The sequence below is a fragment of the Leptopilina boulardi genome, unplaced genomic scaffold (assembly GCF_019393585.1).
Source record: "Leptopilina boulardi isolate dan_hultmark-lab unplaced genomic scaffold, ZJU_Lbou_2.1 LbouV2_213, whole genome shotgun sequence".
Classification (NCBI taxonomy): domain Eukaryota; kingdom Metazoa; phylum Arthropoda; class Insecta; order Hymenoptera; family Figitidae; genus Leptopilina; species Leptopilina boulardi.
The window spans coordinates 792,024-815,336 of NW_026137767.1; the positions used below are offsets into that span (position 1 = coordinate 792,024).

Consider the following 23,313-nt stretch of genomic DNA (forward strand, 5'->3'; position numbering starts at 1 on the left):
CACTACCTACATCTAATTTTCAAAGTATTGAGGAAAGAGTTTTTAGCATTGTGGCACAATATCAAAAATATTTCGACGACAATCGAGAACTAGAATATATAAAAGCACTTGGCCATCATTTACATTTATATTTACACAATTTACACCTTTATCAAACATGTATTTCAATAAAATTATATATTTTGGGTAATTTGTACTTTTGGACTTTTTGTACTATTGGGCTTTTGGTCTTTTGGATCTTTAAAGTTTTGGACCTTTTGGATTAGACCTTCCGTCTTGGACCTTTTGGTTTGGATCTTTTGTACCCCAATCTTATTTATCACCTTAATATCTTAAAATGGACTCAAATACACAAATAAATACAAATAAATAAATACAATAATAAATACAATACAATAAATACAATAAATACAATCAAATACACACAAATACATAAAAAAAAGTTGTCTGTTTCTTGAACTAGTCATATCTTTCCTATAGTTTTGGCCCTCTGAAAACGAATATTAAGTCACCCTCTAATTTTTTTAAACCGAAAAAACCACCCTTAATAAGACAAATTTAAACGTAGGAGATAATAAAATTAAATAACAATTTTTTTTAACCCTTTGCCTGTCGCTGACGCATATATGAGAGATTCTTTTTCAATCGCCCCAGCCCAAAAAGTCAATGTTCTGGGATTGGCTTCATACTATGGTAAATTGTTGTCCTATATGATAGTAATAAATCCCTAAAATATAAACTCATTAAAAAATATTTGTAGAAAGTAGAGGGGGTTGAAGTTTTGACGATAAGGGTAACATTGTCATTTTCAAATCCGTATAACTATGACAAAAGTTAATGGATTTTAATTTATCTATAATGAATTTTAATGCATTTTTCACGTACTTTTCAAAAATGTATACGAAATTTAAAAAAAAAATTTTACCCCCTTTTTTTTCAAAATCAACCCTTATTTTTCGATTTTCACCCCTTCGGGAATTTTTTTTTGTTTTTTTTTTATTTTCATTGGAAAGCTGCGGTTTTTTCCCATGAGCTATGTAAATATGAAAATGGGACAACAATAATTTTGTGAGAAACATAATATTAAATTAGGCGGTGCCTACCTAAATCCTCAAAGATGATCTCCAGGTATACCCCTTATCGGCACCGCCTACTTTAATATTCTGTTTCTCACAAAATTATTGTTGTCCCATTTTTATATTTACATAGCTCATGAGAAAAAACCTCAGCTTTCCAATGAAAATAAAAAAAAAATACCCGAAGGTGTGAAAATCGAAAAATAAGGGTTGATTTTGAATAAAAAGGGGTTAAAATTTTTTTTTTTAAATTTCGTATACATTTTTGAAAAGTACGTGAAAAATGCATTAAAATTCATTATAGATAAATTAAAATCCATTAACTTTTGTCATAGTTATACGGATTTGAAAATGACAATGTTACCCTTAACGTCAAAACATCAACCCCCTCTACTTTCTACAAATATTTTTTTAATGAGTTTATATTTTAGGGATTTATTACTATCATATAGAACAACAATTTACCAAAGTATGAACGTCTCTGAAGCTAGAACCGCCATTTTCAAAATATTGATTGAGACCTTCATCATTAATTAAGGCTCATTTAGGGCTTTTAAGGGCCACAAGGCCGAAATTTCGGGCTGTTAAACTTTTCTTTTAAATAACTTGCACCTCAGCATCATAAATTGCTAGCACCGCCACATCAGAACTTTGCGAAAATACAACCTAATACATTCTGAAGCCCATCAGAATTAAGGGCTAATTAAGGGCTTTTAGTTTCACTAGGTCAAAAATTAAAAAATGCTTTTTTCTTTAAATAACGGCCATCTCCATAAGTGAAGAAGATTCCCGACACCAAAATTAATTATCTTCATTCAATTCTTGACTATGGAATCTCAGCCCGAACTATAAAATAAGGGCCAATTAAGGGCTCAAATTTTGTCTAGGTAAAACACCTGATTAAATCAATTTTTTTAAATAACGGTCAGCACCCTGAGTGGAAAATGTTTTCAACCCTGACATGCATTTTGTTCATTTAATTTTTAACAATGCTACTTCGTCCCTAACTCAAAAATTAAGGGCCAATGAAGGGCTCAAATTTTAACTACGTAAAACACCTAAATAAATATTTTTTTGTTTAATAAACGGTTAGTACCCTGAGTGGAGAACGATTTTAACTCCGCCATTCATTTTAATTATTCTTTTTTTAACTATGCTACCTTGGCCGTAACTAAAAATTAAGGACCAATCGATGGCTCAAATTTTATCTATCTAAAACACCTAAATAAAAATTTGTTTGTTTAATAAACGGTTAGTACCCTGAGTGGAAAATATTTTTAACACCGCCATGCATTTTGTTCATTCAATTTTTAACTATGCTACCTCGGCCCTAACTCAAAAATTAAGGGCTTATGAAGGGCTCAAATTTTAACTACCTTCAAAATAAATTCGGGCTCATTTAGGGCTTTTAAGGGCCACAGGCCCGAAATTTCGGCTATTAAACTTTTTTTTTTAAATAACATGCACCTCAGCTTCATACATTGCTAGCACCGCCACATCAGAACTTTGCGAGAATAAAGCCTAATACATTCTGAGGCCCATCAGAATTAAGGGCTAATTAAAAGCTTTTAGTTTCACAAGGTCAAAAATGTAAAAATGCTTTTTTCTTTAAATAACGGCCATCTCCATAAGTGAAGAAGATTCCCAACACCAAAATGAATTATCTTCATTCAATTCTTGACTATAGAATCTCAGCCCGGACTATAAATTAAGGGCCAATTAAGGGCTCAAATTTTATCTAGGTAAAACACCTGATTAAATCAATTTTTTTAAATAACGGTCAGCACCCTGAGTGGAAAATGTTTTCAACCCTGACATGCATTTTGTTAATTTAATTTTTAACAATGCTACTTCGTCCCTAACTCAAAAATTAAGGGCCAATGAAGGGCTCAAATTTTAACTACGTAAAACACCTAAATAAATATTTTTTTGTTTACTAAACGGTTAGTACCCTGAGTGGAGAATGATTTTAACTCCGCCATTCATTTTAATTATTCTTTTTTTAACTATGCTACCTTGGCCGTAACTAAAAATTAAGGACCAATCGATGGCTCAAATTTTATCTATCTAAAACACCTAAATAAAAATTTGTTTGTTTAATAAACGGTTAGTACCCTGAGTGGAAAATATTTTTAACACCGCCATGCATTTTGTTCATTCAATTTTTAACTATGCTACCTCGGCCCTAACTCAAAAATTAAGGGCTTATGAAGGGCTCAAATTTTAACTACCTTTAAAATAAATTAGGGCTCATTTAGGGCTTTTAAGGGCCACAGGGCCGAAATTTTGGGCTATTAAACTTTTTTTTTAAATAACTTGCACCTCAGCTTCATACATTGCTAGCACCGCCACATCAGAACTTTGCGAGAATAAAGCCTAATACATTCTGAGGCCCATCAGAATTAAGGGCTAATTAAGGGCTTTGAGTTATCATTTTTCTAAATAATATTTATTTAATATTAACACCTGGATTTAGATATCGTATTCCTTGAATTTATAACTAAGTCGATATGGTTGGTTTCAGCTTCGCATTTAGTGAAGGAACTTGCTATTATTTGACAATTTTAGTTGTGAATAATTCGCGGGAAAATTCAAAAATTCATATACCCAAAAAGGGAAACATCTGGACTAATGAGTCGATATAACTATGAGAAATGTGTTGGATGTGGACCTCTGTAGCTCAGTGGAAGAGCAATCAACCGGCAATTGATAGGTCCTGGGTTTCGAGCCCCAGCAGAGTTAGCATTTTTTCATAGTTATCATTTTTCTAACCTAAATAAATAATTTTTTGTTTAAATAATAGTAAGCACCCTGAGTGGAAAATATTTTTAACACCGCCATGCATTTTGTTCATTCAATTTTTAACTATGCTACCTCGGCCCTAACTAAAAAATTAAGGGCTTATGAAGGGCTCAAATTTTAACTACCTTCAAAATAAATTAGGGCTCATTTAGGGCTTTTAAGGGCCATAGTGCCGATATTTCGGGCTATTAAACTTTTTTTTTATATAACTTGCACCTCAGCTTCATACATTGCTAGCACCGCCACATCAGAACTTTGCGAGAATACATCTTAATACATTCTGAAGCCCATCAGAGTTAAGGGCTAATTAAGGGCTTTTAGTTTCACTAGGTCAAAAATGTAAAAATGCTTTTTTCTTTAAATAACGGCCATCTCCATAAGTGAAGAAGATTCCCAACACCAAAATGAATTATCTTAATCCAATTCTTGACTATGGAATCTCGGCCCTAACTGAAAATTAAGGGGCAACAAAAAGCTTAAATTTGATATATGTAAAACACCTGAATGAATCAATTTTTTTTAAATAACGGTCAGGACCCTGAGTGGATATTGTTTTTAACCCTGACATGCATTTCATTTATTCAATTTTTAACTGTGCTAACTCCGACCTAACTAAAAATTAAGGGCTATTCAAGAGCTAAAACTTTATCTACGTAAAAATCCTGAATAAATCTTTGTTTGTTTCAATAACGGTCAGCACCCTGAGTGGAGAATGTTTTTAACACCGCCATTCATTTTAATTATTATTTTTTTAAATATGCGCTCTTGGTCCTAACTAAAAATTAAGGGCCAATCGAGGGCTCAAACTTTATCTACGTAAAACACCTGAATAAATCATTTTTTGAGCTGCGTTCAGATAGCACCTCCACAAACGAATTTCGGAAAAACTACTACATGATAATATCGGGCTAATTTCATGCTAATTTTAGACGCAAGAAATAATTTTTCTGCTCCCTTATTTTTTTCAAAAAATCAAATTTTGAGTGGAGGTGCCAAATGAATATACAGTTAACACCTCCACTATAGAAAATTAAACAGCTCAAAATTTTCGATTACACCATAATTTCGGGCTATTTAAGGGCTCTTAAAATCATCTACAAAAATTTTTCAAAAAACACCCCCTTCATACAAAAACTATTCTTATATAGTAAAAATTTTCCTGACACAAAATCGGCTGCACAGTAATTTAGGGCTATTTTCGGGCTCTTAAAATCATCAAGAAATATTTTTAAAAAATTAAAAGCAACATTCCTAAACTACCCTGTTTAGTTAAAAATATATTCCTTCGCATAATTAACTGCGCTGTAATTACAGGCTATTTTCGGGCTCTTGAAATCAGCAACAAATATTTCTCAAAAATCAAAAGAAACGTCTAAAAACTACCCCGTTTAGTTAAAAATATCTTCCTTCGCAAAATTAACTGCTCTATAATTTCGGGCTATTTTCGGTCTCCTTAAATAAGCAACAAATATTTTTCAAAAACCAATCGCAACATCTAAAAACTACCCCGTTTAGTTAAAAATAGCTTCGTTCGCAAAATTGACTGCGCTATAATTTCAGGCTATTTTCGGGCTCTTAAAATCAGCAACAAATATTTCTCAAAAATCAAAAGAAACGTTCCTAAACTACCCCGTTTAGTTAAAAATATCTCCCTTCCCAAAATTGTCTGCGCTATAATTTCGGGCTATTTTCGGGCTCTTAAACTGTGCAATAAATATTTTTCTAAAATCAGTTCTGTGTAGGTGAAGCGCGTCACGTTTGTATTCCCAGCATTGACCATATTTTGCCTGAATTTGAACTAATAGGGTATCACGTTTTAATTTCTTTTCTGAAAATTATTCTTATTTAGATATAACAAAAATTATAAAAATGAAACGAAAAATAAGAAAAATAGTTAAGTATTTATTTAATTTATTATTGAAAATAAATTACATTTATTCTTTTATGACTCTTATGACGGTCACGTTTTTGGATATTTTTTTTGGCTGGATTGGTTTTTTTGGGTTTTTTATTAAAATATAACTTTTTTATTCTACACTTTTTCTTTCTAAATTGAGTATTTTTTGAGAAAAATGCGAAAAATAGAAAATATTCTTAAAACGTTATATAGAAGGGCTATAATCTATGTTGGGAATTTGTGGTTAGTTTATCGTTTTTTTTTCTTCTAATGTAGGAGGTCCTTTCTGGGTTCGATACCTTCTGGTGCCATCTAGAAAGTCAATTTGAATCTCTTTCCAAAATAAAGATATGTCATTAAACTTGCAGTTAAATAAACTGAAACATTAGAAGAAAAGAAAAAGCTTGAAAAAAGCCACAAGCAAAAACTACTATCTGCTAATTTGATATCGAATCTTTATTTTGCAAAGGGATTCAAATTGACTTTCTAGATGTCACTAGAAGGTACCGAACCCAGAAAGGACCCCCCTACAACAAAAGAAAAGAAAAAGCTTGAAAAACGAGCTACAAGAAAAAAACACTACAGAGGCGGACGAAGCCCGCCTCAGCTGATTTAGTATCAAATATTTATTTTGGAAAAGGATTCAAATTGACATTCTAGATGGCACCAGAAGGTACTGAACCTAGAAAGGACTCCCCTACAACAGAAGAAAAGAAGAAGCTTCTTGATAATTAAATTTTAAACATTTCTTACAATTTCTCTTTTTTTCATTGACGATATTTTTAGTCTTTTTTCATTGATTCTCACGAACTTACTGAGCAGTAAAATTTTCAAAGGAAGTTATCTTTAAGTAAACGGGGTATTTTTTGGACATGGCGTCTGATTTTTGAAAAATATTTATTGCTGAATTTAAGAACCCGAAATTATAACGTTGTTACTTTTGCGAATAAAACTATTTTTCATTAAAAGGGTAATTTTTAAACTTAGCACTAGACTTTTCACAAATATTTGTTGCTGATTTTAAGAGCCCGAAAAAGGACCGAAATTAAAGCGCAGTCAAATTTGCGAAGGAAGATATTTTTAAGTAAATGTGGTAGTTTTGGGACGTTGCGTTTGATTTTTGAAAAATATTTGTTGCACAGTTTAAGAGCCCGAAAATAACCCGAAATCATAGAGCAGTCAATTTTGCGAAGGAAGATATTTTTTACTAAACGGGGTAGTTTTTAGAAAATGAGAAATTCGTTGGGGGAGGATGAAAAAGTTATCCCTGGAACAGCCAGGGATGGGAAACACTATTAAAAACATAGATTTTGGCGTATTGCTCGGTTAATATGAGGAATATTAAAAAAACTTCAACAAAAAATTGTATCTCTCAATGAAATACACTTTTTATGTTTGATATTCATCCTTCCTGAATGTATTATTATGCGAAAAAAAATGCAAAAAACTAAAAATAATTTTAAAAGCATTATACCAAAGCCTCTTAAGTGGATAATTCGATATCAAATTGGCAGAGGTGAGCTTTGCAAGCCTCTGTAGTATTTTTTTTCTTGTGACTCCTTTTCAAGCTTTTTCTTTTCTTTTGTTGTAGGGGGGTCCTTTCAGGGTTGGGTACCTTTTGGTCCCAACTAGAAAGTCAATTTGAATATCTTTTCAAAATAAAAAGTCGATACCAAATTGGCTGTGGTATTTTTTTCTTGTGGCTCTTTTTAAATCTTTTTTTTTTCTTTTGTTGTAGAGGGGTCCTTTCTGGGTTCGGTACCTTCTGGTGCCATCTAGAAAGTCAATTTGAATCACTTTCCAAAATAAAGATTCGTCATTGAACTTGCACTTTAATCAACTGAAACATCAGAAGAAAAGAAAAAGCTTGGAAAAAGAGACGTAAGCAAAAACTACTATCTGCTCATTTAATATCGACTCTTTATTTAGGAAAGGATTCAAATTGACTTTATAGATGGCACTAGAAGGTACCGAATCCAGAAAGGACCCCCCTACAACGGGGTAGTTTTTAGACGTTGCGATTGATTTTTGACAAATATTTGTTGCTTATTTAAGGAGCCCGAAAATAGCCTGTTATAGAGCAGTTAATTTTGCGAAGGAAGATATTTTTAACTAAACGGGGTAGTTTAGGAACGTTTCTTTTGATTTTTGAGAAATATTTGTTGCTGATTTTAAGAGCCCGAAAATAGCCCTAAATTACTGTGCAGCCGATTTTGTGTTAGGAAAATTTTTACTATATGAGGATAGTTTATTTATCTACGTAAAACACCTTAAAAAATTTTTTTTGTTAAATTAACGTTCAGCACACTGAGTGAAGAATGATTTTAACACCGCCCTTCATTTTGTTCATTTATTTTTTAACTATGTAACCTTGGCTCTAACTTCAAAATTAAGGGCTTATCAAGGGCTCAAAATTTAACCACCGTAAACACATAAGTGGATCTTAAAAAAATAAATAACTGTCAGCACCGTGAGTGGTGAATGTTTTTAACACCGCCAGGCATTTTGTTCATTCAAATTTGAATTATGCTACCTCGACTCTAACTAAAAATTAAGGGCAATAAAGGGCACAAATTTAATCTGTGTAAAACACCTAGTAGATAAGTCATTTTTTTAAATAAGGGTCAGCACCGTGAGTAGAGAATGTTTTTAACACTGCCATGCATATTATTAATTTAACTAGCTAAAAGAAACGCGCGTAAACGCGCGAGATATCTGCAATTTTTTATGAAAAATTAAAAATTTATTTTTATTTGACGGACACTTTTTGGAATTTTGATCTCACAAAAATAATAATATTATTTTTGTAATCGTTACTGTATTACTATTTCAACATTATGGTGTTATAATAATATAATACCTATTATTGCCCAGTCAATATGACCTTTAAATTTTGTACTCAAATAAAGATTATACAATGCTACGATCGTCGAATTGTCAGCAATACATTTAAATGACCCATCTCAGGATCCATGCAGGGTGAATTCCTATTTTGTTTACCACAAGGCCCATGAACTTAAAATCGCTTTACAATGTTAAAAAGTTCTGGATTCTTTATTTCGTCTGTGATTTCAGCACATATCATTTTATTTAAAGTTTCTGAATCGCAAATTTGTGTACGTAAACAAATAGTTAAACGCACATGTGTCAATCCACGCTTTTTTCTTCTCTATGAAAGACGATACATATAAAATTGTAAATGAATAAAATTACAAGTACCTTGAGTATGCTTAAGGTTAACAGTCCATCCAGGATCACCATAAGGAAACATTGTAGGATATGTCATAGGATCAAAATTTTCCCTAACAATAAGACTAGAAATTATTTTCTTATTATTTTCTGTTGTGCATACTGAATTTACATCAACATGTAAATCCCTCTTCAATTTCTGTAGATAATTTCTTCATCTTACAGGACAAACTTTTTTCTTTGGGTTTTTTCTTTTCATTCTCAGTTTCAGTAGACAGAACTCTGTTGTCATTTTTACTGGGAAAAGTCTTTAAAAAATATGAAAGGTTTAGTTCACCATTTTGAACTTCTTTAGCTCGATTTATGAAAAGACAATTCCAATCATTCTCTACAAATCGAAATCCTAATATTAGACATTCTAACTGACGGAAAATTATTTAATTAATTGTTTTCAAAAAATGATATCAAATGCTTGCTCATTATATTATTATCAGTTTCATAAATTAATCTTTTAATTTACACTGTTAACCAATACAGATGTTGCAAATGCTATTGCATTATACTTTACACTTAACTGTACCAATCGGTTGTTGATCAACATCTACAAAAAATTCTGTTGGTTTAAAAGGGAACAATCTAATTAAATATTCTATTTGGTGAATATTCAAACACCCTGCATTAAGGCTATCAAAAATATAAAGTCTTACTACATCGTAATAAACACAAATCCAATGACCAGAATTGTTATTACCGCTAAAAACTATTTGAATATGTTTAACTCTTTCTCTAATTGGAACAATTAAATCAAGCATTTGTAAATACAAAGTACTTTGCATAATGAAAAAAGAATTTGAATCATTTTTTGATAATTCTTGAAATTTATACATGTGCATATCATTTAACATTTCATTTACATTTTCAATAATTTTAAAATCTTCATTACTTAAAATAAAATACTCTTCTATGTTCGACATGGTATCCTTCTTCAACTTTCAAACTGTTGATAAAGCCAATTTTCAAAACAAATCGTTTATTTTAGTTTATTGCTTTAAAAAATTTACTTACATGTGTTTCACCTATAAAATATTGCATTAACTATAATTCAGCTAACTAATGCAACAATGATAGTCTTTTATGAACGTGAATTAGCGTTGTTTAATCTTTTTCCACATTACATCATTTTCGATAATGATTATTATTGAACTTATTTTCCTCTGCACTTTTTATTAATAAACAATTTTAACCCTTAAAACAATATTCAAACCTCTTTCTATCTATTTAAATACTTTTCCAAAAGCCAGCATCCTCTATTCTCAAACAGTCAATATTTTTTTTTCAATATCGAAATATATTCAATGCCAATGTTATCCAATATCATATTTTATTATCCTCAAAATCCAAATATCTTTAATGCCAAAATTACCCAATACCAAAAAATTTTTCCAAAAGACAGCTTCCACTATTATAAAACAATCAATATTTTTGTTGCATTATTAAAATATATTCAATACTAATGTTATCCAATATCTTTCTTTATCCTCAAAATCGTAATATCTTTAATGCCAATGTTATTTAATACCAAAAAAACTAAATGGATTGAAGTATTTTTTATATGAAACATTTAAGACAACCAAAAGAAACAAATATCTTCAATACCAATATCATGCCATATCCATATTTATCTTTAAAATACATATTGTATAATTATTAATACTATACAAAAATAGGAATATATTTTTTGGGCCCAATACAAAAATGAAAAACACAAATATAATATAAGAAGATTCAACACCTGCAGTAAGTTATTGATCGACAAATTGCAGAAAAATATTATAAACTTTATAATAATCAAGTTAAGTTACCTGAGACTATTAGAATCTTTTTTTAGCAACACTACTACAATGTTGTTGAAACGGTAGTCGGTTGCTCTATGTTTATCTTACATCAGCAGTAGCCGTTTCACTCCATTGAGGAGAAGTGTTATACCCCCACTCTACCAATCTGGGCCTATATTAAGTTCTCGCGAGTGGCAGATATTACGGTAGGCCTGAGTGGCATCCTCGGGGATAGGTGTTGGTAAGTTAAGTATGAATACACCACTTCCACTCACTGGGATTAAACGGTTATCATCTATATCGCATATACAATAATAAAAAAATTTCCCTCAACCCAAGACTGTTAGGACGAATCGAGCGATCACGGATTGGGTCCTGAAAAGGGAAGTGGTATATCCTCCCTCTATCGGCCTGTCCCGGGCTCAGACCTCGAGTAAGTCAATTACAGCGGGGGCCTGTATGACGTTCTCGGGCTTAATGACAATATTATTTTATGACGCTTAATGAGTTTTTCAAAAAAATTATAAAATTTTTAAATATAAACACTGTTTAATTTATTTTGACATATTCGTTTTCCTCAGAAGTTCACGATTACGATCATATATTGCTCCAATAATAACACAGGCACAAAAAAAAATTCAGGTCCCAAAAAACACAACCCCATATTCCTATGTTTTTGGGGTCGCTGAAACCGAATATGACCATTAACAATTTTTTTGACGACCCATTTTCCCGCAACCACCCCTTGCACCTACTCACGGGGGTTGGAGTTTCAAATTAAAAAAAAATTGAGTATGGTGTCTATTCCAATGTTTTTTTGGGTCGCTTCATCCCAAAAACACCATTGAAAACAAATCCTTTCTTTCCTTAACCCCGTACAACCCTCTGGGAGGGGGTTAAAATTTTAAATTTCACAAAAAGTCAAGTTCGGTGTCTAATCCTACGTTTCTTGGGGCGCTGAAATTAAAAAACACCACCAAAAACAAATTCTTTACCCCCCTAACCCGCTAGAACCCCTGGGAGGGGGTTGGAATATCATTTTTCACGGCGCTAAGTGTAGAAAAATAAATTTCCTTAAGACTTTGTAGGTGCGTATTTGTGTAATCATAGGTAACTTTCTAGAAAACTTTATTGTTGGTGATGTTTTTTGGTTTCAGCGACCCAAAAAACATAAGATTAGACACCGTACTCGACTTTTCGTGAAAAATGAAATTCCAACTCCCTCCAGGGGTTGTAGGGGGTTAAAAGGGTAAAGAATGTGTTTTTGTTGGTGTTTTTTGATTTCAGCGCACAGTGGCCGATTTCTCGAAAAATCTGGCCAAAAATCGAAAAATGATATGATTTCAACCAAAATTGGTATACCCATGTTTTTTGGGCTTCTCAATTCAAATTTTACATTGGTTGTGTCAAATTCAAAATGGCGGATCCAAAATGGCCGTTTAGATTTTAAAAAACTTTGCTGAAAATCGAAAAATGATACGATTTCAACCAAAATTGGTATACCCATGTTTTTTGGGCTTCTGAATTCAAATTTTACATTGGTTGTGTCAAATTCCAAATGGCGGATCTAAACTGGCCGTTTAGATTTTAAAAAACTTTGCTAAAAATTAAAAAATTGTACGATTTTAACCAAACTTAGTATACTTACGTTTACTAGGTTTCTGAAATCAAATTTTACATTTGTTTTATCAAATTCAATATGGCGGATCCAAAATATTTGCTGGTATTATAAAATTGCGTAAATGTGTTAGAGCTTATTTTTTTTAAATTACAGACAGTGCTTAAATTTTAGTTTAAAGCGAATGCGAATGAAGAAAAAGTCAGTCTTTCACGTTCAGTTGCACCGCCGGCCGGTGCAACGCGCTGTCGGTAAACCGCGCTTAGTGAAATAAAAAGTGATACCAAAACTGCAGGGGCAGCTTGGGGCAACTGATTTCAATTAAAATGGATTAAAAATATATTCTAGTTTATGATAATACCAGGTAGAGCGCGGATATCGGTGGATTTCACAACTATTTTCATGATTTACGTTGATAAAACAATACAAAAATCGTCGCCATGAATAGCGATGTTTAATGTCATTTTTTAAAAACTGTACGTTTTAAATGTGATTATAAATACATTCAACATATTTCATACACCTTTGTTAATAATTCCCAAAAAAAGATATTCAAAAATCTGCTGTATATTAGTATATTTTCACTATTTTAACTGTGACGAAAATTTATAGTTATGAAACGTTCTGAGTAAATCTCTGGCAAAGATCACTTTTACTTGTTCACATAATAAATTGGTGATAAAAAAAGTGTAATTTTTTTTCGCAAAATTATGCAGTGAACCCTCCTTTATAATATTCAACAATAAAAAGTATAAATTTCTAAAAAAAATTTTTTGACTTTTGGCCAGGTTTTTCGGGAAATCGGCCACTGTGCAGCGACCAAAAAAACATAGGAATAGATACCGTACTCGACTTTTTGTAAAAATTGAAATTCCAACCCCTTCTCAGGGGGTTATAGGGGGTTAAGGATTTGTTTTTAGTGGTATTTTTCGGATTAAGCGACCCAAAAAACATTGGAATTGACACACTACTCGATTTTTTTGTTTTTAGTGGTATTTTTCGGATTAAGCGACCCAAAAAACATAGGATTAAACACCGTACTCGACTTTTCGTGAACAATGAAATTCCAACCCTCTCCAGGGGTTGTAGGGGGTTAAAAGGGTAAAGAATGTGTTTTTGTTGGTGTTTTTTGATTTCAGCGACCAAAAAAAACATAGGAATAGATACCGTACTCGACTTTTTGTAAAAATTGAAATTCCAACCCCTTCTCAGGGGGTTGTAGGGGGTTAAGGATTTGTTTTTAGTGGTATTTTTCGGATTAAGCGACCCAAAAAACATTGGAATTGACACAATACTCGATTTTTTTGTTTTTAGTGGTATTTTTCGGATTAAGCGGCCCAAAAAACATAGGATTACACACCGTACTCGACTTTTCGTGAACAATGAAATTCCAACCCCCTCCCAGGGGTTGTAGGGGGTTAAGGATTTGTTTTTAGTGGTATTTTTCGGATTAAGCGACCCAAAAAACATTGGAATTGACACACTACTCGATTTTTTTTTTTGAAACTCCAACCCCCGTGAGTAGGTGCAAGGGGGTGGTTGCGGGAAAATGGGTCGTCAAAAAAAATTTTTATGGTCATATACGGTTTCAGCGACCCCTTTCATTACAGTATTTAAAAGGTCATCGACCATCTTATGAACCCTCAACCAAAAGCTGTTTTGACAACAAAAATTTCAGGTAGAAACCGTCGAGAACCCTAATTATCAAAGTAAAGATATATATGTATATATAATCTAATAATAATGAGAAAAATCAAGTACTAAGAAAATGTGAATGACTGACGGAATGAATACAAAGATTATTATACTATAATTTTTAATTGTGCAATGAACTAAAAAAGTAAGAACTAATCCTAGGCTCAATTTTTAATGTAGAAAACTGAAAACATTTTATTTTTCAAAAGATAAATTCTATTACCTTGAGTAGAGAATTGTTTAAAACTTTTTTTCATAAAACTAATTTATTTTTATAGCTATAAAACATGATTTACTCAAATTGTGTTTCAAATTATATATATAATAAATATAATAAATGTGTAATTATTTATAATAAATATATATAATATATCAATAAAAAAAATGGAATACTTAAAAAGACTATTTGTTACTGAAAGTCATATTTCATATTTTTCTTATTCAGTCTTGTAAATTATATATATAATAAATATAATAAATGTGTAATTATTTATAATAAATATATATAATATATCAATAAAAAAATGGAATACTTAAAAAGACTATTTGTTACTGAAAGCCATATTTCATATTTTTCTTATTCAGTCTTGTAGTAAATAAATAATCCTGGTAATACTGTATCTTTTTTTAAAACTGCTTTTCTACAGGAAGGCCCCAAATCGTCATAAATATACCACTGCTTATTTCTGTAACAGAATGCCGTATAATGTCCTATAGACTCGTCAGAAAATCTAGTCTTCTTAGGTCTGATAAAATTCACCACTCCAAGAAGAGTAAAGTGTGTTGCCGATGAAAGTGGATTCTTAAATGTCTTCGGAATGTCGTCAAGATTCAAGACACAGGGATTCTGAAGCTCCAAGAAAATCAACGGACCTATTAAATAAAAATTCAAATCAGACTTTCACGAAGTTAGCGTAGACATTCATCGTCGAAAATTATTTTTATCTAGTCAAAGAATTACAAATTATTTTTTAAAAAAGGTTTTCGGTTCAAAATATGTTTGAATAGTATTTTTCATAGCATTGTTAAACTGAAAATGTTTAAACATATGATTTGAAATATTTGAACACGTGAAAAAAATTATCTAGAAAAAAAATTATCTCCGCCGAGTGTCGATCTTTAACTTTCTGACTTGAGGTAATCAATATCTTTTCTAATTTTAAACTCTTCTAAGATATAAAAGTAGTCTAATAACTGATATTTTAGATCGTATCTAAATATTAAATAAAATAATATTTTGTATTTTTTAATAATTATTATATCTATCTTTCATATTTACCTACGTCCGTTACTACTTTCTTCATAAGACCGTGACTTTTATTTTGCGGACAAATTTTTTGAATTTTTAAATATCCATAATTATTAACAACATCATTGAATTTTTTATCATACAAGGCTCACTTGTCCACAGAAAAAGTAGAAATTTTTTATTTCTTAATTATGCACCCTTCCACGCAAATTGATGCTTCTGTGAAACTTGGTATAAGGTTGAATAACCTTGCGGCTAAGTCATTAACATCGGTTTCACATTTTACCAAATAGCTGTCCCCAAAAACATGTTTGATATTTTCTTTCTGAACAACATCTAACAATATGTTTCCTCTTAAACGATAGAAATGAGCCTTGATTCCCTTTTCTAAAATGTACAATACTAAATTAATAGAAGCACTTTAGTTAGTTTTTGGAAATTTTCAAGAACTCCCATGTTGTCGTAAGCTGCCACGAGTAATACTTGAACAACACTATCAAAAGCGCAGGAATTTTGAAAAGAATATTTCTTTTTTGCAATTTCAAGACTCTGAAAAACAGTATTTAATTAGAACAATATTATATATTAATAAATACCTAACTAATCTGAAAGATTTCAGCAAGCTTTCTGCAAATAGAAAAATGTCCTCATAATTCTATAATAACAAATTCGTCGCAAGGTTGCTTAGAAAGATTGCAAGGCAAGCTTGCTGCTATGAAATAATGAGGACATTTTGTTATTTGCAGTAATGCAAATTGTAATGCAAATTGACAGCTCTACAGGTAAGTAGGACACACAATATTGAAAAAATTTATTTTTATTTAAATTTTATTTTATATTTTAGTAAATATATACTCTAATTATATCTGGAATATTAATTCAACTTTATTGCATTGTACCAACGGATATTTATACTTGTAATAGTTGTGTAGGCTTTAAAAGAAAAGGAATCTTTTTTTGACATTGACATGAAAAAGTGCCTGTTTTGGGCAGATGAAGTAACATTTTTTGAGGCAGTTGTTGATTTTTTTGGTTTTTCTTGATTTTTTTTGTTTATAATATTTTATATATTTATTTTGGTTATAATTAATATTATAATCTATAACAATAATAAAGAAATAACAATATAGTACAATTAAGTGCATATTAATTCATATCTTAAATAAAATCTTAAATAAAGTAATATATTTCAATTTTTATTAATGTTTCACTTTTTCATATCAATGGCAAAAAAATAGCGTATGCTAATTGCACTTAGCAATTTTTAGATTCGGATGATTTCAATACTCGCTGTCTGTGCAACTTCGGTTTGACTTAGGTCGACTTCGTCTCACCTACGTCGCACTATAACGATAGACCGTACTGAAAATTACATCCTCACGTAAAAAGTATTGCTTTACGTGCTTATCACATAATATATTGTTCATTTTCAATTATTCTTAAAAATTGTGTTAAAAACCTTTATTAGATTTGATTATGAATTTGTAATCAAAGATCCGAAAAAACCCCAAAACTACACTTGATCGTTAACCTCATTTATAAGAAATATTTCAAAGGGCTATATTAAGAAGAATCACATTTACCTGAAGCTTATCAGAAGTTGCATTTTTTATTATTGGAACTTTTTCCAATGCTTCATGTTTAAGAGCGTCGAAAGTATGTTGATTATTATCGATATATCTCGATACTTTTCTTGATTTACAGCGTGTATTTTCAAATTTTTTCTTAGGTTTTCTAGAACTGTCAGGTTTAATATTTTCTTTTGTGTTTCCCATATCTTCTTCGCCTTCTGAAATTACTTTTTCTTTGAAATGGGATTGATTTTTCTTCCTCTTTCTCGTTACAAGACCTCCCCAATTTTCTTGCTGTCTATTTGCTAAAATAGCTCGCGCACTTCTTTCTTTGTTACATTTTGAACAAATGTATCCATAATCTTTGTCCTCTGAATAATCGAGAGTATTATAATCCATGTCTGTATTGCATAGACTGCAGGTTTTTGTTTTTTTAGATACGACATTATTTAAAGACTCTTCATCAACTGTAGTCAAACTCGTAGAATTTGAAATAGGAAAAGATGACTCAACTTCATAAACTCTAGTAGAAACTTCACTAGTGTTAGGCGCGGAAACTTCTAAAGAAATGATACTATCCAAGGAATTGTTAGATATGTTGTTTTCGTAATTGTCTTCACTGGAAGAAGAGTATATGTCTTTAATAAAGTTAGCTCTTTGTTTAGCTCCAATTAAATGCATACATCCAGATATATATTTTAGGACATGTAATTCGATAAAACTGTCCACTCTCATTGGAAGACTTTCAGATTCTGATAAAAACTTTTTTATGTTTTTAAATTCACTTTCGCACCCTGCACTGGATGCTGGGATGCGTCCATAACCGAATCTGTCTCGGTTGATGCAAGACCATAAAGAAAAGAATCGCATATCTTTAATAAGCTTGTCGGCTAACTGTGCATATTCAAATGCATTAACATGCGAACTTTTCTCTGTTTTCGCAATAAGTTTTACTTCTGCATCAATTTGTTTAGCCCATTCAAACCACTTATTCGTAAGTTTACAGCTTTCATCATCAAAAATACTTTCTTGAAAAGCTGAGTTATCATTGTCTCCAGTAGATTCAGAATCAGTCTCATCAGATTCCTCATCTTCCGCATTTGGATCTAGCAAATTTATAAGGGATTCACGTTCTTTTTGGCACTGACAATGAGTTAAATTTTTCGATTTTAAATTACCATCCGTGGGACATCTTGCAGAAAGCAGAATTGCTCTAAAAATTTTTTTAGCTTCATCTGGATTGCGAACTTTTATCAACAGTCTAATAGCTGCTTTGTAAAAAGTACGGACGATACGTGACCTTATATTTTTTAATAAATTTGCGTATATTTTCACGAAATGGGCAACATCGATTCTTATATAAATGGGTGGAGGTGTCGGAGATTCACATGCTATTACATAATCTTCGATTGTCAAGAATCCTGAAAAAGCTTTTATTGCACCTATTATTATAGCTTTTCCGGCATCAGATACAAATTCTTTCGGAAAGGATTTTAAAGAAATCCCCACTCTGTAAGCCAGAAAGCTACTTTAGATGCACTGTGACTAGCCGATATCATTTGGCAAACAGCAAAGTTACCTTCTTCAGCAGTCACTACTCCTTGATATAAAAATAGAGGACCTGATTCAGACCCATCACCTAGAACGATTGATTTAAAAATCCCCCCAGTTGCATCAGCTGCGACACATGCAGGATTCTTGTCAGCATAACTGACATAGACTTGTCGCTGAAAATGAGTCCAATACAATATGAGAGGAGGATCAGTTCCGATAAAATGAATCGTGTTTGGCATTGAAGAATATTTCATTTTTTCTAGGGCTCGAAGTGGATTAGCATCAATGTGTTCTGAAGCAACTTGTTCTGATTTTACCTTGGCTAATATATTTGGACCATACAAATCTGCAGGTTCATCCTCTCCAGACTCCATTTCATTTGCAGCTCGTTCTATGCGATACATTTGCACCGATTTATGCCGAAGCTCCTTACCAATTTCTTTTCTTATCGGGTTTCTCAAATAAATCTTGCTGCAAGGCATTTTTCTGTCTCCCTTAGTGACGTTGCAATCAAAACTTATTTCATCATTACTTGAAGCAATAATATGGCAATCCAGAATGCTGCCGCATTGACATCGACCTAAATAATTTAAATTTAAAAAACAATTATCAAGATAGCCCACTATATTAAGCAATTAATTACGTGTACATTCGAATTAGTTTCGAAGATGTATAAAATATTATTAAAAAGATGACATATAAAAAGTTAAACTATTTATTGAGTATATTTAAATTTTTATTTGATACTATTTCAATGACGTAGAAATAATTTATAGTTCTGTCAAAAGTAAGACTATTTTTAAGATAACGCCGTCTCTACATATAATAAAATATAATAAAAAAATATAATATAAATTTCAATGTACATAAGTTCATTTAAGTAAAAGTACAAAACTGCTGATATGTAGTTTAAGTACCGCGATACTTCAAATTTTCAAGTTTTCATTGTAGAGTGCTTACCTTTAATTTTTCCAGACGTTACATCCAAATACAGATTAGATTTTTGATAACGAAACCCACAGTTGACTTTTCCCTCCTTTCTCAAAGCCTGAGTTATCCATTGCTGCCAAATTCCAGGCTTCAATACAGATTGCGTTCTGGTATAGTGTCTCTTTGTATTTTGACAAAATCTATTGTACTCTTTTTGCTCCACAATCTTCATAAATTCTTCTCTTTTTCTTTGAAAAATAAACGTTTTGCTTTCAGTAGAAGTGTCACTCTTTTCTGATTTACTTTCATCCAAAGATTCATCACAGTCCTCTTTATATCTTTTTTTTGACAGCACACGTTGACGAAAATGTTTCTGACACATTAAATTAAATATAGTTTTTGGTTTCAACATTTCATTCAAATCAATAGATAATTGTATCCATACTGGATCACTTTTTGGCATCAACTTTGTAGGATATGTAACAAATACTTCACCTAACCTCTTTCTCACAGCATTTGCCACTTCCACTCTCGGAATCGTCCGAGGTTTTCCAACTTTCGTCGTCATTTTTCAAAAATTATAATTTTCAACAATGTATGTTGACTTCTCGAAAAATACACAATTATTATTGTCATAGATTAACAATTAGAATAGACGATTATTAACGAATGGACAAAAAGGAAAGCGAAGTGTAGACAGGGTTGTGTAGTTACACGAAACTTTTAAGCAGGGTTGTGCAGCAAATTTGACAGATGCCTTCACCAAACGTAAATGCGTATGCTTTTCGCCTTAGTATCACTGGTGGAAGGGTATCGTCTGCTCCCATAAGAAAAGAGAGCTGCTCGCTTCTTGCGGTTAACTGCTAGCCTTTATAAGAGAGCGCGCTGCTGTCTCGAGTGGAAGGCATCTGGTTGTTGAGATGCAAAATTCTCGGTTATTTAAACTCCGGTTATATTCTCGAGAATATGACCAAGAATATTCTCCTTCCAGAGAATTTAAGAGAATTTTCTACACATTTGAACGCATGCGCGTACAATTATAAAATCCAAACAAATTGTTTAAATAAAAATTGAGTATTAATAAAATAATTAACGTTATATAATATTAATAAATAAATGGTAATTATGCAGAATCAGAGATGCCAACAAGTAGCACCAAGCGCAACCAAGCGCAACTGCGCTTGCGCCGCGATATTACTCTCATTGGTTGAATAAAGCGCTTCTATTTGAAATGCTTTATATGACAATAATGAGAATATGAAAAGAAATCGAGAGTAGAAATAGTTTTTTTATTTTAATACAATATTATAATAAATTTATTTAATTAATAAAATTGAAATATTAATTACTTTTATTACATTATAATTAATTAATGAATATAATAGTTATCATATAAATATTAACTATTAATCAATTTTAATTAATGAATAATAATATAAATAACGATAAAATATAAGAATAATAATTATTATTATACTACAAACAAAAATTTTATTACAAATCGTACTTAATAAGTTATTATTTGATTAATAATTATTATTTACTGAATTATTATTAACTAAATTCAAAATTTTTGGTTTTAAATATATGAATATAATTATTAATATATACATAATAAGTCTTATTATTTAATAAAAATAATAATTATTATTATTGATATATTAATTAATTATTAATAATTAATTAATTAAATAATAAAAAAATTGATAATAATAATTTTTGTTACTTGAATAATAATTAATATTTGTTTAATAACTATTATTATATAATAAATAAATTACATATTGATTAATAGTAAAATATTTTATCGTTATTTATAATATTATTATTCATTAATTAAAATTTAATAATAAGTAATATTTATATAATAACTATTATTTTCATTAATGAATTATAATGTAATAATGATAAGTATTATTATTATTTCGTTACTATTAATTAACTAAATTTAATATACTATTGTATTAAAAAAAACTATTTCTACTCTCGTTTTCTTTTCATATTCTCATTTTTGTTATATAAAGCATTTCAAATAGTAGCGCTTTATTTAACCCTCGGAGCACACACCTCTTTTTTCGAACAAGTAGCACAGTCTGGGTCGCTGTGACCCTGTTTACTTTACAAAACTCCCCCATTTTTGAACTATTGGACTGATCAACACAAAAAAAATATTTTTTTATTCATTGAACCTTGTAAAATAAGAATATGCAGTTTAGAAATATTATTAAATTATTTGCATATTGAAAAAAAATTCGTGAAGTTAACTAATTAAAAAGAAAAAATTGAATTTAAAAAAAAATGTAACTTTTGTAATTGTTAATATTTTAAGCTAAAAATTGGGATTTATATTCTCGAAGTGTGTTAGAATAAGGGAAAAAATACCACTTTATTTTATTTTTTAAAAAAGGTATTTATTTTGTAGTCTAACGAAGGTAACTTTTAAGACGATAAAAATGTGATTTTCGACACAACTTTTTAAAACTATACTTTTTTAATAACATATTTACTAGTATTTTATTATTTTCTTTGGATTATCATGTTACTTATTATTCCTTATTAGTTAGTTACCACTATATGGCCTTAGGTTCGTGTTGTATTGCCGACTTTTCAAATTACACTTCATTGAAATTAATGACAGGGTCTGTGTGACCCAGTATGTGCTCCGAGGGTTAACCAATGAGAGCAATATCGCGGCGCAAGCGCAAATGCGCTTGGTGCTACTCGTTGGCATCTCTGTGCAGAATCATGACTTTTGCCAATTTTAGAGATAAATGGTTAATTCTTTTTGGAATATCTTTCATTTAGCCAGTTATTGAAAAAATCGGTGGCGGAGAATGAAAAAGTTAACCATAGAATGCCAGGGATGGGAAACAAAATAAAGAATTTTTGTTTTTGGCATATTACTCGGGAAATATCAAAAAATTCAAGAAATGTTCTACATAAAAGTTGTAGATCTCTTTCAAATACACCTTTAAGTTTTACACAATTCGTTCTACATTAAGTATTTCTCGAGAAAAATGCAAAAAATTGAACATAACCATAAAAACGTTATACAAAAGTGATATTTTTGAATTTGAAAATTTTTGATTTGTTTTGTTTGGAAAAACCTTTATTTTAGCTAAAAATAAAAACTTTGGTGTAGAGGAAAGAAAAAAAATTATAAGAGACACATGGATAGGTAACAATAGCAATCTAAACAAATCGTATAGGGACATTTGGTTACTTTAGAGACGATCCTCGCAATAACAGTCATAGGAATAGAGTCAAATTGACCTTCTAGTTAGAACCAGAAGGTACCGAACCCAGGCCCGACACCCCTCCAACCTTCCCCCCAAAAAATCTTTTTTAAAGTGACCCGTGGAGCGAACACAACAGAAGCGGACGAAACCTGCCACTGCTAATTTGATATAGAATCTTTTTTTTGGAGAGGGATTCAAATTGACTTTATATAGTTGGGACTAGAAAGTACTGAACCCAGAAAGGACCCCCCTACAACAAAAGAAAAGGAAAAAGCTTAAACACAAATACAAATATTAAATTTATTTCTCCGAAAATAAACATATTTTAATCTTTAATTATATAATTTGAAATGTTTTACCACATGAGACATTTCAAATTGAGGCGCTAATTTATACCAATGATACTAAAGGCGAAGAGCATATACTGTAAAAAAGGAGTTTAATTTCAACTCTCAAGACGACTCTTTTGAAGTTACTCCCGATAAATTTGCAGTAACCTACTGAGAGAGACTAAAAATTTCCGGTATTTATTTGTTTATTTATTACGTTTTGTGTTTTCACTCCCGGGGAATTCCCAAGAATTTCTCCTCTTAATTCCCGCGAATATTTTCACTCAGGGTGCTAGCAGTTACTTAAACAAAAAAACATATATTTAGGT

The 23,313-nt window shown here is 30.9% G+C and overlaps 2 protein-coding genes and 1 non-coding gene across 3 annotated transcripts in view; 2 read left to right on the forward strand and 1 right to left on the reverse strand.

Annotated features, from left to right (window-relative positions):
• Positions 1-23,313, forward strand: part of LOC127279017 (ionotropic receptor 75a-like) — a 380,333-nt gene that overhangs the window by 297,034 nt on the left and 59,986 nt on the right. The window lies entirely within an intron of this gene.
• The window catches only part of LOC127279020 (uncharacterized), a 335,741-nt gene that overhangs the window by 117,213 nt on the left and 195,215 nt on the right, over positions 1-23,313 (reverse strand). The gene's annotated exons all lie outside the window — the stretch shown is intronic.
• On the forward strand, positions 3,745-3,818 carry Trnaa-ggc (transfer RNA alanine (anticodon GGC)). Its single transcript has one exon. It is a non-coding gene; the product is annotated as a tRNA-Ala (tRNA).